Source organism: Benincasa hispida, chromosome 4 (genome assembly GCF_009727055.1).
Source record: "Benincasa hispida cultivar B227 chromosome 4, ASM972705v1, whole genome shotgun sequence".
In the NCBI taxonomy this organism is placed as follows: Eukaryota; Viridiplantae; Streptophyta; class Magnoliopsida; order Cucurbitales; family Cucurbitaceae; genus Benincasa; species Benincasa hispida.
Genome location: NC_052352.1, coordinates 30,107,025 through 30,127,949, shown reverse-complemented (window position 1 = coordinate 30,127,949; position 20,925 = coordinate 30,107,025).

The following is a 20,925-nucleotide window of genomic DNA, read 5'->3' as shown; positions in this document are numbered from 1 at the left end:
TGGGAGCGTGCCTGTAATCTTGGTCTGAACCCTCCAAAAGACATTGAGACACTCTTAAAGGCTGGAAAAGTGCAGTTGGAGTGCTTATGGGATTCTCGAGTTTAAACTACTCTGCTTGTTATGTTATTTTTGTTTAATGTATAAAGTGCATGTTGTACTTTTGGACAAAATGTTCAGCCCCTGGCTAAAACGATAATCACTATTCATGTGATGTGAATGGGCTAGAAATAGAATGTTTGCTAATGACAGCTTCCTTGGTTATTTACTTCTCAGTTATGTTCAAACCTCTTATGAGTAGTTGTATAGTTAAATTTGGCTGATATTTTCCTTTCCTAGTGTTATTTTACTTGAACTTGACATGATGTGTGAATCTGTGATTAAAACGTCTTTCGATTCCTAAAAGTTGAAGAATATTTGTATAAGTAGTAGCATTTCAAAATTTTGTCAATGTGATATTGGTGGGTTCCTTATTCTTGGCTGTCTTAGATTTCGAACAGAATAGTTAAAGATTTATGCAGACATTATGAGATTGCTAAAGAAGACAAAGTTGAAGAGCTGAGTTGAAACTGATTGAAAATGGGATCTCATTTTTGCAATAGGAACAGTTTTTGTAAGATTGGTTAGATTTTTTTAGCCTATTGCTTAGACGTAGCAGAATTTAATATAAAGAAAAAAAAAAAGTAAAGTGAGATGTCTTCAAATATCTCCTCTGCCCTTCTACATATTTACATTTAATTAAAACAAATAGATTCGGGCTTCAATGTCGGTTAATAATTAAAAAAAAAGAGGCTTTAATGTCGGTTGGAAATTTCACTGAAGGGCTTTAATGTCGATTGCAAACAACATTAAAGACCTTTAATATCGGTTGGAAATTTTACTGAAGGTCTTTAATGTCGGTTGTAACCGACATTGAAGGCTGCGTCATTGAGGCCCTTTAATGTCGGTTTAAAACCGACATTAAAGGGCTTTAATACACTATCTTTAATATCGATTGTCAACCGATATTAAAGCCCAAATTTCTTCTAGTGGGTGCATGAAATTATTTTGCTAAGTTTGATTGTTTTTTTCTAATTAGATAATGCTTGAATACTAATATAAATAAATTGTATGTTTCAATAAATTTTACAAAATGACTTTCACAACATTAAATATACTGCCACCGACAAATTAACAGGCGATAATTACATCACTTGGAAAAACACGATTAACACAGTTTTAATCATCGATGACCTAAGATTTACCCTAGTGGAGGAATGTCCTCTAGTACCAGCTCAAAATGTTGCTCGAAACATTTGAGAAACATATGAGCATTTGGTACGGGTGAATGAAAAGGCCCAAACATATATCTTGGCAAGCCTTTCTGAAGTCTTGGCCAAGAAGCATGAGCCCATGCTCACTGCCCGTGAGTCCATGGAATCTTTGCGAAGAATGTTGGGACAACCGTCCGTTCAGCTTAGGTATGACGCTCTTAAATTCATCTTCAATGCCTGTATGCAAGAAGAGGCATCTGTTCGAGAACACGTTCTCAACATGATGGTCCATTTTAATGTGGCATAAATGAATGTGTTTGTCATTGATGAGGCCAATCAGGCTAGCTTCATCCTAGAAACTTTACTTGAAAGTTTCTTGCAGTTCCGTAGCAATGCTGTTATGAACAGGATTGACTACAACCTGATCACTTTACTCAATAAGTTACAGACTTTCCAATCCTTGATGAAAGTCAAGGGCCTCGTACTCTAAAAAGTTCTTCAGAGGTTCAACCTATGGATCTAAGTCTGTGTCTTCTTCTTTCGATACCAAAGTGGAAGAAGAAGAAAGGTTGAAAAGGGAAAGTTAACCCACCAGCTGTTGCCCAGAAGAAAAAGAAAGCCAAAGTTGCAAAGGGAATTTGTTTCCATTGCAACCAAGAGGGACATTGGAAGAGGAATTGTCCCAAGAATTTGGTAGAAAGGAAGAAGGCCAAGCAAGAAAATATGATTTACTTGTTTTGAAGACTTGTTTAGTGGGGAATGATGATTCAGCCTAGATAATAGATTAAGGCGCCACTAACCATGTTTGGTTTTCATTTCAAAGAATTAGTTCCTGACGGTAACTAGATGCTGAGGAGATGACGATGCATGTTAGAACTCGGTACGTCGTCTCAACTAAAGCAGTTGAAGGACTCTGACTTACTTTACAGAAAAGTTATATATTGTTGGACAATGTATATGTAGTTTTTTTTATTTAAAGAGGAACTTAATTTCTATGAAGTGTTTAATTGAACAAAATTATTATATACATTTTCTTTAAATAAAGCGTTTATTTCTAAGAATGGCATAGAATTTTATTCTACTAAGCTAGAAGACAATCTTTATGTGATAAGATTGTTAGCAACTAAAGCTGTTCTTAATACTAAACTACTATTTAAATCTACAGTAACTTAAAATAAAAGAAAGAAAATTTCTGCTAAGTAAAATGCCCATCTTTGGCACCCGAGATTAGGACATATAAATCTCAATAGGATTGAGAGATTGGTCAAGAATGGACTTTTAAGTGAGTTAGAAAGAAATTCTTTACCTGTATGTGAGTCATGCCTTAAAGGTAGAATGACTAAAAGATCTTTTATTGGAAAAGGTCACATGGCCAAAGAACCCTTAGAATTTGTATATTCAGACCTTTGTGGTCCATTGAATGTTAAGGCAAGAGAAGGGTTTTAATATTTCATCAATTTTACTGATGATTATTCTAGATATGAGTATATTTATTTAATGCAATATAAGTTTGAAGCCCATGAAAAGTTCAAGGAATATAAGGCTGAAGTTGAAAATGCATTAAATAAAATAATTAAAAAATTTCGATCTAATCGAGGGTGGAGAGTATATGGATCTAAATTTCCAAGACTATTTGATAAAGCATGGAATTGTCTCCTAACTCTCAACACCTGGTATACCTCAGTAGAATGGTATATCATAAAGGAGAAATTGAACACTGTTGGTCATGGTTCGGTCTATGATGAGTTATGCTTCCTTACTTGACTCGTTTTGGGGTCATACAGTACATACTGTAGCTTACATTTTGAACTACGTTTCTTCCAAAAGTATTACTCGAACACCTTTGGAATTGTGGAATGGTCGTAAAGGTAGTTTACACCATTTCAAGATATGGGGTTACCCAACACATGTCCTTAAGGAAAATATTAAGAAATTGGAACCTCGTTTAAAATTGTGTCTATTTTTAGGTTACCCTAAAGGAATGAACGGTGGTTACTTATACGACGCTAAAGATAATAAAATGTTTGTGTCGACAAACACTACCTTTTTAGAAGAGGACCATATAAGGGAGCATAAGCTCCGTAGTAAGATAGTGTTAAATGAAATTTCCAGTGGAACTACTGAACCATCAACAAAAGTTGTTAAAGAGCCCAACACCTCAACAAGAGTTGTTGAAGTTGGTTCATCTAGTAGGCCAAATCCACCTCAAAAGTTGAGTAAGCCTCTACGTAGTGGGAAGGTTGCAAACCTGCCTATTCGTTATATAGATTTAACAGAAATCCTAGCTATGGTAGTTAACGGAGATATTGAGGATCCATTGTCTTACAAGAAGGAAATGAAGGATGTTGACATAGATGAGTGGACCAAAGCTATGGATCTCGAAATGGAGTCTATGCACTTCAATTCTATTTGGGATCTTGTAGATTAACCTGATGGTGTCAATGTTGGGGTTGATGCCCTAAAGTTTTGTGTCCTGTAGTTTGTAAACAGTTTGTACAAACGCTTGTGATGTATAATATATGATATTTTACTTCACATCTTGATTTTGCTTAGTTGAATGTTTTATTTGCTTTACCACAAACCAATGAACCTAAAATCCTTGGTTATCTGGATGTAACTTAAGCATGCATGTGGTGATATACAAGTGGATAATGTCATAAGTGATAACAAAAATGGTTTGTAGTATATGAGTATAAGAGGGAAACCTTATCCAGGTAACACTACAGATGCAGCCCGCTTTGTGGAATGGTCAAAAGTGTTGTGACTTGTCACAGAAGGTCTGATCCTATTCATTCGTGTAAGGGACATACGAGCGAGGGCATCCTATACAAAGAATTTGTATAAGACCTGGCCACGAAGTGTTAACGTCTCATTATATAACACCGTTCATGACAGAGACTTCACTTTACTAGGATGACCATAGGTAACATGACCTCAATCCTGAGTGAGTTGGGAACTCCTGCCATTGAGGGTGGTCATTTGATTTGCATGGGTGCGAGTGGCTAGGTTGCCGACTCAAACCTACCACTTTGGAGATTCGTTTGATTTGGGAGCTGGAAACTCAGTTACACATGATGGAATTCACTATTCTACCAAGCAGGGGAAATCAGATAGATAGCTCCCTTAAGGGCTGATTGCAGGGCTTGAATAATGTAATGCCACACATTTGGTCCGAGAGGTGTTCACAGATAGTTGGACTATGTTGTATTGTTCATTAGAGGAATCAATGGTACTTAAGGAGTGAGATGTAACTACAGGGGAAAAACGATAAATTGACCCAACTATACTTACGAGCATCTGTGAAGGGTCATCGTACTCATGATTAGTTATATTCGATGGACACAAAAATATATATGTGGTAAGAAGAGTTCAGTTGTTGGTCTTTAGTGGAATGCCTGCCAGTTAACGGATGGTGGATCTCGTGGCTAAAGAGTTTAGTCAACTATTCATGTACCATTGGAGCTTCGAGCCACAGGTCCATAAGGTCCCCTTGGTAGCTTGGATAAAGTTGAGAATCAGTTTTTGGGCCAGTTTGAAATGTTCAAATTGACAAGAGGGAGTTCGATTATATATGATATAATTGAACTGGTTAATTATATATGATATAATTAACTAAATGTATGAGATACATTATTTTGGAGGAAATTGGATATAAATATGATTTATATCAAGTAGAGGAGAAATTACTATAGTAGATATATGATATCAACTATAGGTTAAGAATATAATATGATTATATTCATTATTTAATTAAATATGCGGTTATGAAATAATTGTCCGAGAATTTCTCTAGAATCATGCGAAAATGGGGAAATTGAATTCGATTCTTGTAACTGAAGAATGAAATAAAAATTGGTTTCATTTTGTAAGAGACGTAGAAATTCGCTCACGCTGTGAAAACTTCACGATCACTTAACGTTGAGAGTCTATACGATAGCACCCATCGCCTAAACGATCGCACACCCGTGCACTAAACGATCGCACGCGATTTCTAAACGATCGCTTAGTATCACAATTGCTCTTTCGGAAGCTTCTCTTAGTGATTGTGCGGCACTTGTTCCCGCTCATGAACAAGTCAGTCAACTCGAATACGGACTGCCTGTGGCACACCGACTGCCTCTCGCAACCTCCACCCCCGTTTTAGGGAAAACGGTTTAAGAAAACGGGTTTGGAGAAAAGGTTTTCGTAAGCAATTTTTGTGAGTGTGAATAAAGAAAGAAAAATTGTAGTAGGCTAGAAAGCAATAAGCAACAACAACAGCTTTATAGAGTACTACTCCGGGTATGGGGAAGTGATGATTAGTCTTATCCCCATATAGTACATTCTGAACAAAAAGCCAACTGGCACCCTTGCATATGCAAAAGGGCGAGTGGTCACTTACAATGAAAATGTAAAGAAAGCAAGCTAACTAAGCTAATACAATACATGATATGAAAGTATGCTAGAAGGGGGTTGGATCGAGCATATGGCCATGGGCAATAGGCCCTGGACAAGCATAACCATGACATTCTCCCCTACTTAATTGGTTGACGTCCCCGTCAATCGACCTTGTTGAAAATCTGCGATGGTTGGAGCATTCTTCAAATCTTTGGCCCGCTCCCAACTGATCTCTTCGTCGGGGAGATCCTTCCATTTCACTAAGAACTCTGTTAGTTATCGTCTGGGACTTCCAATACGGCGCGTACGTTTATTCAGGATTTATGCAACTTCTTTCTCAGCGAAATTCTTCATCGTGACCGGTGGACGCCTTAGCATGTTTCATTGTTCATCCTCGGGATCAGGATGATAGGGCTTCAGGATACTCACATTGATGACAGGATGAATCTTCATCCATGAGGGTAACTGAACCTTATATGAGGTTCTCCCGACCTTCTCAATTACCTCCACTGGACCTTCATATTTCCTTACTAGCCTTTGGTCTCTCTGGCCTCGGAAACGAAACTGTTCTGGTCGTAGTTTGATCAGGACCTTGTCCCCAGCTTGAAACTCGAGGGCCTTTCGCTTCTTATCAGCCCACTTTTTCATCTTTCTTGATGCTCTTTCTAGGTAAACGCGAGCTATCTCAGAGGTTTTGCTCCATTCTTTAGTGAAGTTATGTGCCTGAGGACTTTTGCCTTCATAAGGGTGGTTCACCAAGCGTGGCATGAGTGGCTGTCTACCGCACACCACTTCGAAGGGCGTTTTTCCGGTCGCGGAACTCTGCTGGCTATTAAAGCTGAACTGAGCCACATTTAACAACTGGACCCAGTTCTTCTGCCTAGCGTCGATAAAGTGACGCAGATATTCCTCGAGCATACTATTGAAGCGTTCCGTCTGGCCGTCAGTTTGGGGATGATAGATAGAGGAGATATTCAGTGTTGACCCCAATATTTTGAACAATTCTGTCCAAAATTTCCCAGTGAATCTTCTGTCCCAATCAGTAACAATGCTCGCGGGGATGCCCTATAATTTCACGATGTGTTTGAAGAACAGCTGGGCAATCATCACGGCTGTGCACATTTTCGACATTGGGATGAAAGTGGCATATTTTGAGAACCGGTCAATGATAACAAAGATCGATTCAAACTCTCCCACCTTGGGCAAATGGGCGATGAAGTTAAGAGACACGCTCTCCCATGGTCTAGAGGGCACAGGTAGGGGTTCCAACAGACCCGCTAATTTCGCTCTTTCGGCCTTGTCTTGTTGGCAGACAAGGCAAATCTTGGTAAATTGCATGACATCGTCTCGAAGGCTTGGCCAGTAGTAGCCTTGTTTCAGGAGGGCATAAGCCCTCCGCCAACCATTATGTCCTGCCCACGGTGTGTCTGACAATCCTTCATCAGCGACCTTCGTAACTCCCCGGATTTAGGGATGTAGAGGCGATTGCCCTTGGTGTATAGTAGATCGTCTTCCACCCAAAACTGGCGTGTCTTCCCCTCTTTGGCCAACTGTACGATGGCCTGTGAAACTGTGTCGTTTGTCAAGTGAGTTTTGACAGTTTCTCGTACAGTTGCACTCAATGTACTTCCTTGTAGGCGGGTAAACATGCACAGGGCCGCATGTTCGCTCTTTCGGCTAAGAGCAACGGTCGCTTGGTTACTTTTCCCCGGTCTATGTTCGAATTGGAAGTTGAACTCCACTAGACACTCCTGCCACCGTGCCTGTTTCGACGACAACTCCTGCCAAGTCGGCTCACTGAGGGAAAGATCAATGATCATGTCGGCGACGAAGAACCTGGCTCTGATACCAACTATCACAATCACTCTTTCGGAAGCTTCTCTTAGCGATTGTGTGGCACTTGTTCCCATTCAGAACAAGTCAGCCAACTCGAATACGGACTACCGGTGGCACACCGAGTGCCTCTCGCAACCTCCACCCCCGTTTTAGGGAAAACGGTTTAAGAAAACAGGTTTGGAGAAAAGGTTTTCGTAAGCAATTTTTGTGAGTGTGAATAAAGAAAGAAAGATTGTAGTAGGCTAGAAAGCAATAAGCAACAACAACAGCTTTATAGAGTACTACTCCGGGTATGGGGAAGTGATGATTAGTCTTATCCCCATATTGTGTATTTTGAACAAAAAGCCAACTGGCACCCTTACATATGCAAAAAAGGCGAGTGGTCACTTACAATGAAAATGTAAAGAAAGCAAGCTAACTAAGCTAATACTATACATGATATGAAAGTATGCTAGAAGGGGGTTGGATCGGGCATGCGGCCATGGGCAACAGGCCCTAGACAAGTATGAACGTGACATTTAGCGCGCCTAGCAAATCTAAACGATCGCTTAACATTTGCTATGCGTTCACTTAATAAAACCTACACGATCGTGTAGCTTTCTCTAAATGAAAAGTACCTGACTATACGATAGTCATCTATTATCTCCCAATTGCTTGGTTGTTCTATACAATCGTCTTTTCCTCCTTCCTCTACCAATTCTATCAAAGTTCACCCTTTGGATTCTCACTCCGAGAATACCGAGGGCTTCGAGTGGTAGTGTCGTCCCCGGTTGCTGTTGGTTCATGCGCTACTATTTGTGTAGACGATCGTGGTGCTGTTAGGCTACTGATTGCTGGGCGATAAGAAGTGTGGAGGAGTTGCTATAAAGTGCTTGCTACAATGTTTCTGTAAAGTGCTGTAAAGTGCTTGCTACAATCTTTCTGATTTCATTGTGACCGAATTACCACACATACATTCTAACAAACAGATATGCATTGTACCACTAATTATAGGCATGCTTTAATAATTAAAATACAAAAGATCGAGTAAATGTACCAGTTGAAGACAATCTTCACTCGAATTCAGTCCACCGGAAGCAACTCCTCCACACTCCTTATCGCCCAACAATCAGTCGCCTAACAGCACCACGGTTGTCTACACGAATGGCAGCGCACGAACCAACAGCAACCGGGGATGACACCACCACTCGAAGACCTCGGTATTCTCAGAGTGAGAATGTAAAGGGTGGACTTTGATGGAATTGGTAAAGAGAGGAGGAAAAGATGATTTTATAGAATGAACAATCAATTGGGAGATAGAAGATGACTATCGTATAGTCGGGTGCTCATTTAGAGAAAGGTACACGATTGTGTAGGTTTTACTAAGCGATCGCATAGCAAATGTTAAACGATCGTTTAGGTCTACTCGGCGTGCTAAGCGATCGTTTAGTGCATGGGTGTGCGATGGTTTAGGTGATAGACGCTATCGTATAGGCTCTCAACGTTATGCGATTGTGAAGTTTTCACACTGTGAGGAGTTGCTGTAAAGTGCTTGCTACAATGGTGTAGCAGAGAGGAGAAATAGAACCTTGTTGGACATGGTTCGTTCGATGATAAGTTACGCTTCCTTACCGAACTCATTTTGGGGTTTCGCAGTGGAGACTGCGGTATACATACTCAACTGTGTTCTCTCTAAGAGTGTTGACCTCTGGAGTTGTGGAACGGGCATAAAGCTAGTTTACATCACTTCCGTATTTGGGGTTGCCCTGCACATGTGCTTGAGGCAAATCCCAAGAAGTTGGAACCACGGTCGAGGTTATACCTCTTTGTAGGCTACCCTAAAGGTACACGAGGGGGTTAATTTTATGATCTGTCGAAAAATAGGTTGTTTGTTTCCACAAACGCTACTTTCCTGGAGAAGAATCATATTAGGGAGTACAACCCAAGTAGTAAAGTTGTTTTACATGAGTTTTCCAATGAAACTACTGAAACTTCAATAAGAGTTGTTGAATGATCTGCTTCATCAGCAATAGTTGTTGATGGTAGTTCATCTAGTAGGTCGGTTCCACCTCAAGAGTTGAGGGAACCTCGACACAATGGAAGGGTTGTGAAAACGTACCCATTCGCTATCTGGGTTTCACGGAAATCCTTGCTATGGTAGCAGATGGCGATGTTGAGGATCGGTTGTCTTATCAGAAGGAAATGGAGGATGTAGACCGGGATGAATGGGTCAAGGCCATGGATCTCGAGATGGAGTCGATGTACTTCAACTCAGTATGGGATCTTGTAGATCAGCCTTATGAGGTAAGACCAATAGGTTATAAATGGACCTACAAGTGCAAACGGGGTGCTGATGGGAAGGTGCAAACCTTCAAGGCTCGACTTGTGACAAAAGGTTATACCCAGGTAGAGGGAGTCGACTATAAGGAGACTTTCTCGCCTGTTTCCATGTTAAAGTCGATCCGCATCCTTCTATCCATTGCAGCTTATTATAATTATGAGATCTGGCAAATGGACGTCAAGACGACCTTTCTGAATGGCAATCTTGAAGAGACCATTTACATGGTGCAACTTCGAGGATTTATAGCCTAAGGTCAAGAGAAAAAGGTTTGCAAGCTGAATCGGTCCATTTATGGGCTGAAACAGTCGTTTAGATCTTGAAACATACGGTTTGATACTGCGATCAAGTCATATGGCTTTGACCAGAACGTTGATGAACCTTGTGTCTACAAGAAAATCATCAATGCTTCAGTAGTATTCTTAGTGTTATATGTAGACGATATACAACTCATTGGGAATGATATAGGTCTACTGACTACAGTTAAGAACTGGCTAGCGACCCAATTCCAAATGAAAGATTTGAGAGAGGCTCAGTTTGTTCTGGGTATATAGATCTTTCAGGATTGTAAGAATAAAGTGCTAGCACTGTCTCAGGCATCGTACATTGAAAAGATGTTGCTCAAGACTCAATGCAGGACTCCAAGAGGGGCCTACTGTCGTTCAGGCATGGAGTCACTTTGTCCTAAGATGCCTCAAGAGGTTGAGGAGACGGGTTCCATATGTGTCTGGCGTTGGCAGTTTGATGTACGCGATGCTCTGTACTCGCCAGACATCTACTACATTATGGGCATAATCAGTAGATATCAGTCTAACCCAGGCCAGAGTCACTGGACTGCAGTGAAAAACATCCTCAAGTATCTGTAGAGAACGAGGGACTACATGCTCGTGTATGGATCTAGGGATTTTATCCTTACTGGATACACGAATTCTGGCTTTCAGACTGATAAGAACTCTCACAAGTCCACGTCAGGTCAGCCTTTACTCTTAACGGAGAAGATGTAGTGTGGCGAAGCACTAAGCAGGGGAGCATCACCGACTCCACTATGGAGGCGGAGTACATAGCGGCTTGCAAAGATGCTAAGAAGGCCGTCTGGCTCAGGTGCTTGACAGAACTGGAAGTTGTTCTAGATATGTCTAAGCCCATTACCCTTTATTGTGATAATAGTGGGGCAGTGGCGAACTCCAAGGAGCCTAGGAGTCACAGGTGCGACAAACACATAGAGCGGAAGTATCATCTGATCCGCGAGATAGTGCATCGAGGGGACATGATTGTCACGAAGATCACTTCAGAGCACAATGTTGCTGACCTGTTTACGAAGGCTCTCACAGCTACAGCATTTGAGGGTCACCTTCAGAGCATGGGTCTACAGGATCGCCTGCGGCTGAACTAGGGTAAATGGAAGATTTTCTTGTACTAGTCTTTTATGCCCTAGTTTATTGTTTTGTACTAGTTTTTGTACACCCTTCTTTGCTTTAGGACAAGTTGGAGATTGTTGGGGTTGATGCTCTAAAGTCTCGTGTCCTATAGTTTGTAAACAGTTTGTACGAACGCTTGTGATGTATAATATATGATCTTTTACTTCACATCTTGATTTTGCTCAGTTGAATGTTTTATTTGCTTTACCACAAACCAATAAACCTAAAATCCCTGGTTATCTGGATGTAACTTAAGCATGTATGTGGTGACATACAAGTGGATCATGTCTTAAGTGATAACAAAAATGGTCTGTAGTATATGGATATAGGAGGAAAATCTTATCCTGATAACACTACAGATGCGACCCGCTTTGTGAAATGGTCACAAATGTTGTGACTTATCACAGATGGTCAGATCCTAATCATTCATGTAGGGGATATGCAAGCGGGGACGTCCTATATAAAGAGTTTGTATAAGACCTGACCACGAAGTGTTAACGTCTCGTTATATAACACCGTTCATGACCTGTCTCTTATACACATCTAGATGTGTATAAGAGACAGGATTCTAATCATTCATGTAGGGGATATGCAAGCGGGGACGTCCTATATAAAGAGTTTGTATAAGACCTGACCATGAAGTGTTAACGTCTCGTTATATAATACCGTTCATGACAGAGACTTCACTTCACTAGGATGACCATAGATAGCATCTGTCTCTTATACACATCTAGATGTGTATAAGAGACAGTAGTTGGACTATGTTGTATTGTTCATTAGAGGAATCAGTAGTACTTAAGGAGTGAGATGTAACTACAGGGGAAAAATGGTAAATTGGCCCAATTGTACTTACGAGCATCTATGAAGGGTCATTGTACTCATGATTGGTTATATCCGATAGACACAGCCATATATCTGTGGTAAGAAGAGTTCAGCTGTTGGTCTTTAGTGGAATGTCTGACAGTTAGCGGATGGTGGATCTCGTGGCTAAAGAGTTTAGTCAGCTATTCACGTACCATTGGAGCATTGAGCCTCAGGTTCATAAGGTCCCCTTGGTAGCTTGGATAAAGTTGAGAATCAATTTTTGGGTCAATTTGAAAGTTTAAATTGACAAGAGGGAGTTCAATTATATTGATATAATTGAACTGGTTAATTATATATGATATAATTGACTAAATGTATGAGATATATTATTTTGGTGGAAATTAGATATAAATATGATTTATATCAAGTAGAGGAGAAATTACTATAGTAGATATATGATATCAAACTATAGGTTAAAAATATAATATGGTTATATTCATTATTTAATTAAATAGGCGGTTATGAGATAATTGTCCGAGAATTTCTTTGGAATCGTGCGAAAGTGGGAAAATTGAATTTGGTTCTTGTAACTGAAGAATAAAATGAAAATTGGTTTTATTTTGTAAGAGACGCCGAAATTTGCTCACGATGTGAAAACTTCACGATCGCTTAACGTTGAGAGCCTATACGATAGTGCCCATCGCCTAAACGATCGCACACCCATGCACTAAATGATTGCACACGATTTCTATACAATCGCTTACCTTTTCTAAATGATCGCTTAGTGCACCGAGCAGACCTAAAAAATCGCTTAACATTTTCTATACAATCGCTTAGGAAAACTTACATGATCGTGTACCTTTCTCTAAACGACAAGCACTGGACTATATAATAGTCATCTACTATCCCCACTTGCTTGTTCATTCTATACAATCGTTTTTTCCTCCTCTCTCTACCAATTCAATCAAAGTCCACTCCTTATATTCTCACTCCGAGAATACCGAGGGCTTCGAGTGGTGGTGTCGTCCCCGATTGCTGTTGGTTCGTGCAGATGACCGTGGTGCTGTTAGGCGACTGATTGTTGGGTGATAAGGAGTGTGGAGGAGTTACTTCCACTGGACTGAGTTCGAGTGAAGATTGTCTTCAACTGGTATGTTTACTCCATCTTTTGTATTTTAATTATTAAAGCTTGCCTATAACATGCTTGTTCAAGAGTTAAAATAATGCATATCTGTTTGTTAGAATATATGTGTGGTAATTCAGTGACAATGAAATTAGAAAGATTCGAACTCGCTCATGGACACTCTTGTTCAAGAGTTCCTTCAGTTAAACCTATAGGTAGCAAATGGATCTATATGAGAAATCAGGTTGCTGATGGGAAGGTGCAAAACTTCAAGGCTAGACTTGTGGCAAAGAGTTATACTGAAGTTAAGGGTGTCAACTATGAAGAGACTTTCTCACTTGTTGCCCTGTTGAAGTCTATCAGGATCCTCTTGTCCATTGCCTCATATTACGATTATGAGATTTGGCAAATGGATGTCAAGACTGCCTTTCTAAATGGAAATCTTGAGGAGACCATTTATATGGAGCAACCTGAGGGATTTCTAACCCAAGGTCAAGAGCAAAAGGTTTGCAAGTTTAATCGGTCCATTTATGGATTGAAGCAAGCTTCTCGATCTTGGAATATAAGATTTGATATTGCAATCAAATCTTATGGTTTTGATCAAAATGTCGATGAGCCTTGTGTTTATAATGGAATCATCAACAATTCAATAGATTTTCTTGTGTTGTATGTAGACGATATCATACTCATTGGGAACGATGTCGGTATGCTGGCTGAAATTAAAGATTGGTTAGCGACCCAATTCCAAATGAAAGATTTAGGAGTACAGTTTGTTCTGGGCATTCAGATCTTTAGAGATTGTAAGAACAAAACACTAGCCCTGTCTCAAGCATCGTACATTGACAAGATGCTTTCCAAGTTTTCGATGCAGAACTCCAAAAGAGGTTTGCTCCCTTTCCGGCATGAAGTTATATTATCTAAGGAACATTGTCCTAAGATGCCTCAAGAAGTTGAGGAAATAAGATGGATCCCCTATGCATCAACTATTGGTAGCCTGATGTATGCGATGTTATGTACTAGACCTGACATATGCTATGTAGTGGGGATAATAGTAGATATCAGTCTAATCTAGGATTTGATCACTAGACTACCGTTAAGAACATCCTCGAGTATCTATGAAGAACGAGGGATTACATGCTCGTGTATGGTTCTAAGGATTTCATCCTTACATGATATACAAACTTTGATTTTCAAACTGATAAGAATTCTTGGAAATCCACATCAAGATCAGTGTTCTTTCTTAATGGAGGGGCAGTGGTCTGGAAGAGTACCAAGTAGTGATGCATAGCTGACACCACTATGGAGGTTGAGTATGTAGCAGCTTATGAAGCTGCTAAGGAAGCTGTGTGGATCAGGAAATTCCTGACTGATCTAGAAGTAGATCCAGATATGTCAAAGCCCATCACACTTTATTGTGATACTAGTGGTGTCGTGGCTAATTCTCGAGAGCCTAGGAGTCACAAACACGGGAAACACATAGAGCAGAAGTATCATCTCATTCAAGAGTTTGTGCATTGAGGGACATGATCGTCACGCAGATAATTTGGCGCACAACGTTGCTGATCCATTTACAAAGGCGCTCATGGCTATGAGGCTTAACTGTAGAGTATGGGTCTACAAGACATGCCACATCTAGTCTAGAGCAAGTGGGAGATTTTTTATTTGGTGCGTTTTATACCCTAGTTTCTTGTTTTATGTACTTTTATATTAGTATGACTTTTATGATGTACACCCCACTAGCTTTAGGATAAGTGGAAAATTGTTGGGGTTGATGCCATAAATCTCGTGGGTTCTGTAGTTTGTAATTGTAATGTACAAGCAATTTATTTATTTAATAAAATATGAGACATTTTATTCGATATTTAGTAGCATTAACCCACAAAACCAATAAATTAACATCAAATGGTATCTTCTATAGCTTAAACATGTATGTAGAGACATACAGATGGATCATGTTTAAGTGATAACCTAAATGGTCTGTAGTAAATGGATAAGGCTGGGTACCTTATCCTAGTGACACTATGAATATGGCCCGCTTTGTAGATGTTACATTGTTGTAAATTGCTACAAATGATCTGATCCTAATCATTCATGTAGAGACATATGAGTGGGGGTGTTCTATAAAAAGGTGTTTGTATAAGACCGAACCATGGAATGAATAGTCTCATTATATAACAACGTTAATAATGGAGACTTGTATTTCACCAGGATGACCATAGGTGACATGACCTAAATCCTTAGTGAGTTGTGAACTTCTACCTATGAAGGCGGTCCTTTGATTTGTATGAGTGAGAGTGGCCAGATCGCCGACTCTATATGTCTACCATTTTTTTTTACTTACCATTTTTTTTTATCTTCTTCATCTTCTACATAGAGGAGGGCTGTGAATTTTTATCCAAAAGCGTTCCCCCTAGAAAAATCCTCTCTCAAATCCTCTTTCTCCCTCTTTCGAAAATATACAGAGCCCACACCTTTTGTAATTCTCAACCCCTACAGAGAATACAGATGATTACCTCTTGGTGGTGTCCAAGTTGATGTTAGTTTCTATTCGAATTGTTTGTGACAATTTGGAGAGGAGGAATTTCGTGAAGATCTTGTTCTTCAATGGTAAGTTGTTTTCTCTTCCCTAATCCCTCTTTAAAGCATGATGTAAATTCTATTAGTAAGCATTATTTTATGTTTACTTTCTTTTGATTATGTAAAAAATCGAAATTGGGGATGATTCCGCTTCCGTTGTGGACCTCACGATTCCTTCAATGTATCAAAATGCCTCTTTGATGTCCATCATGAAAATTATGTGCTAAGGTATCTCTATCTAGCTTGGGTTTTAGGAATCTTCCTCTATTTTCATGTATTTGTGAGCTTTGGAACTAAATTTTATTTAGTTTACTTGATTCATTTTTGTTTTAATGGAATATTATCATATTGTCATATGCTTGAGAATTGTATAGTCAATACTTTTGATTGATGAATAATTCGTGACACTTAATTGTATGTTGATCTGTAGAAAGAAATAGGTTAGGTTAGCTTATAAATTGAATAAGATAAGTATTGTCCTAACCAGCCTAGGATTGAATCGATCAAATATTTAATTAGGCGTTTGAAATTTTAATATTCAACCTAATACTGCCTTAGATCTTCAATTAGACCATTTTGAATTTGCATTTTCTTCATCAATTCGAATTGGACTAATTAGTTGATTAGGACAATTAGTTAGCTTTTCTAATTGTTCGGTTAGGTGTAAGCAAGTATTTAATTTTGGTAATGAGAATATGATGATCAAGTGTGTTGAATAGGGAAATTTTGTAATAACTCAAGCTAGGGTTTCATCATACAATTTTCTCAACCTTTTATTTTGTGCGTTTATTTTATTCAATTTAAATTTCCTTGCATGAAATCAACTTCAAACCTCCTTCCCTTTCGGTTATCTTCGATTATTTACAATTCATTCGAGAGATTCGAAGGTTGACCCGTTACTACTCTAATACTACTGAATTAGAGTAGAAAACGGAACAATTGTTTGACAAAGTCGAAAGCCTTGACAACTTTCAATTCGTCAAATTGGCGCCATTGCCAGGGAGGTGAGAAAACTCTTTATTGAAAGGTTTTCAAGTATTTATTCGTTCCTGGATTCTTTTTTTCTTCCTATTATGACCCAATTCTCCCATGATCAAAGTTTGTTGTATTTTGCAGATTTAGGACGGGAGGAGAGGTAACGTAGAAGAGAAGCTCAACGAAAAGCTAGAGAAGAACAAATATGTGAAGAAGGCACTGAAGAAGAAGAAAAAGAGAGGATTGCTCAACCTGAGTAGAAGTGTATATTATGGTATAGTTGACATTCAACATGCAGAAGAGATTTGAATCTTAAAGAATCTAATTAAATTAATTTTAGTGAATTAGTAAGCATGTTCAAGAAAAACAAAAAGATGGTTTGTAGAATACAACCTTTGAAGAATCCTCTAATTAATGCAATCTACCTGTGAATTCTTTTCTACAACTTGTTGTAGACTACCACAAGGAACTTCTCTGCTATTCTCAGGCCTTGGATTGGATTGTAAGATCTAAATTGAGAGAAATTTGGATGGACATCGAGAGTTGGAGTGAAGAAAATTTGTCGGAAATTTCGCACTTGAAATTCAGATTGCATGAATCTAAATTCATTCATATTAACTTGTATTTAAGTAACATGAACATGTAAAATGACTTAATTATGGTATTGACACTTAAAATTCCACTTATTAGTGGATTAGGTATTTAAGTTAGTGGAAAAATCCAAAATTTCCCACTAATCTCATTTTATTTTAATTTTAAATGATATTTCAAATTATTTTCATAAAATGAAATTCAATTTAATTCAATTTATTTATAATTAAGTTAATTTAATCAAATTAAATTATATATTTTGATTTTCATTAATTAAAAAGTTTTCAATAAATAAATAAATTATTAATTAATTAAACAATTCAATTATTTAAATTATTTCCTAACTCAAACATGAATCCCGATTCATGTTATTAATATTTAAATCTAATTTAAAATTTTTAACTCCCTAAAATCCGTTTAATTTGTTGATTAAATATTTATTTTATCAAATACAATAATCCAAACCCTAAATCAAATTTGAACATTTCAAATCATCTCAACATGTTATTCTAAGGTTTTGATCCTTTTACGAGCTAGTAAAGGGACGTAATGAACCTATGGATCATGAGTTCCAACAATTTAAGATTAATTGACAAAACTCTTTAACCGAGTTAATCAATATTCGTTAACTACCGAGACACTCCACTATAGCTTAGTAGTTTTACTCTCTTCACTGTAGATATATTTCTGTCCACTTTATTTAACTATAATCAGTAAGTCAATCCTTCACAGGTTGTTCGTATTTACAACTATGTCAAATTACCATTTTACCCTTGTAATGCATCTTGCTCCTGAAGTCTCCACTGATCCTCTAATAAACAATTGATTTATGGTCCTACCAATAAACCAAGTCCCTCTCAGCTATAGAGATGACGGAGTCCCTTTTGTTCAAGACCAGGAATCCGTACTTAAGAGAACAACCTATCTGCTAACTTTAAAATGGGTAGACGTGAATTTCGTCTTGCAAGATTATGTCCCCAACTATCTATCCGATCTTACTCCTAAAATGGATGGCTTATTGAGCAGCGATGTTGAGCCACTCTCAGCCATGTAGATTAAAGGATAATCTTGGACAAACAGAAGTTCATAGTTAGCTTAGGATTGAGATTGAATTACCTTAGGTCATCGAATTGAAATAGTCAGTTTTAACAGTAAATGGTCATTATAAAGAAAAATGACTATTTCGTGGTTCGGTCTTATGCAAACATCTTTTACATAGGATGCACCCACTTGCATGTCTCCACATGAACGACTTTGGGGTCACATCATTTATATCATTATACAAAGCGGGCCGTATCTATAGTGTCCTCAGGATAAGGTACCCAACTCTATCCATATACTTATAGACCGTTTTGGCTATATACTTAAACTTGATCATTTTTTATGTCTCTGTATAAAGTTTAAGTATTCGTGTTAGCCATGAGTTTGTTAGTTTATTGGATTTAGGAATCTATAAATGCAATTTATATGTTCAATAACAACTTTAATGAAATAATCTCAATAATATCTTTATTGAAAATAGAAATATGTTTAAAGTTTACAAACTGTGAATCAGGATATATAACCCTACATATTGAGGGACCTTCTTGCCCCTAATGTTGATCAATTCCCCCTCTACATCACATATCCTGAGAATACAGGTAATTTTGAGTTGAAGTCTAGATTAATTCATTTATTACCTATTTTCTATAGGTTGACAGGAGAGGACACACACAAACATTTCATGGAGGTCCACATAGTGTGTGACAGGACTGAGGAACAGAGGAATCTGAGGGTCTTTTTGTTCTCCCTCAAGGACAATGTCGAGGATTGGTTTTATTACTATATTCCTGTTGGTTCAATAACCACTTGGAAGGATATGAAGAAGCATTTTTTGGAAAAACTTTTCTCTGCCTCACGAGTTGCAAGGATAAGAAAGAGATATATGAGATCGCGCAAATAGCTGGAGAGACTTTGCATGAGTATTGGGAGTGCTTCAAATGCCTCTGTAGTAGTTCCAACATCATCAAATCTCTTATGCGCTTCTAATACAATACTTCTATCACACTCCCTCCCGAGCCCGCCTCTTGAGCCCGAGAACCTTACTCTGAAATAGTAGAAAGCAAACTTGTAAGTATCCCAAACAACACTTCCATTGTCTCCAACATCGTACATAAAACTGAAAAGCTCAAAGATCAAGCTTTCATCTAAGGTGAATCCACAAACACTTCCTTCATCGTACTGCAAGAGATATTGAATACTAGCATTAGAGGAAATGCACTAATTATTTTTACTAATGGAGGTATTTCTACAAAAAAATGATTCAAGCTATTTTTGATTTCTACCAAGCTTACTAATGGAGGTATTTCTACCCAGAGATAATTGATCCAAGCTTACTAATGGAGGTATTCTACCAAAAATGTTGGAGCTAATACTTATAGTACATTTTTTATTTCGCATGGCATAGAAATGTTTGTAAATATATGTATAAACATTTAGCAAACCATAGAGTTCAACATTATCAAAGTCATTTAAGGCCCTAAAAAGAAAATTGATAAATGTTTATCACACTTCAACATATTTCTAGCTTTTTTATGTAAAGCACACTAGAAAACACAGAAAAAGAAAATCATAGAATGAACATAATTAATGTTAGTTGATCTTCTGTTGCATGGTAAAAAGAAAATGGTCATTTTATAACAAAATGGATAAGAATTAGTACAAAGCCACATAACAAAAATTAACTTAAAGAAATAGGGAAAAAAAAAATACCAACCTGTGTCTTTCAAATGACAATTATGTCCTAAAACTCGTGGTATGTAAACAATGGAGCTTATTCTAATAATTCAATAAAGGTGTTATTGAATAAATCTATTGCTTGAATAGAAATCCAATAAACCTAAAAGTCCCTTGACTATTGGATGAGTACTTGAACTTTATGTGGAGACATAAAGGTGGATCAGGTTCGAGTAAATAGTCAAAATGATCTATAGTACATGGATAAGGTTGGGTACCTTATTCTGGTAACACTATTCGATACAACTTGCTCTATAGTTGTTACAAGGAGTTGTAAAGTGCTACAAACAAAGTGATCCTAATTTGTTCATGTTGGACATGAGGAGTGGGGGTGTCCTTGTGCAAAAGAGTTTGTACAAAATCGGACCACGAAATGAGTCACTCTTATTTTATAACGCTGTTTACTGTTTAAGACTGACTATTTCAAGCGATGACCTACGTAACTTGACCTTAATCCTGAGCTAACTATGAATTCCTATTTATCTAGGATTGCCCTTAGATTTGCATAGGTGAGGGTTGGCTCAATAGTGCTGGCTTAATATGACTGCCATTTCAGGGTTAAGACTTGATAGATAGCTGAGAACATAGGGTGCAATAGGGAATTCACTCCTACCCACTTTAGTGATAGTAGAGAGGTTGTTTCCTTAAGTGCTGATTCTAGGGCTTGAATAAGGGATCCTACCCTCTTATTTGGCATGAGAGAGACTCGATTTTGTGATTGGATCACAAAAGAATTGTTCATTAGGGGATCAATGGGGACTTAAGGAACAAGAGGTAATTTCGAGGGTAAAACAGAGATTTTACCAAGCCGTTATTACGAACAACTTGTAAAGTGTTAACTTACTAATTATGGTTATATCGAGTGGACATAATATATCTCCA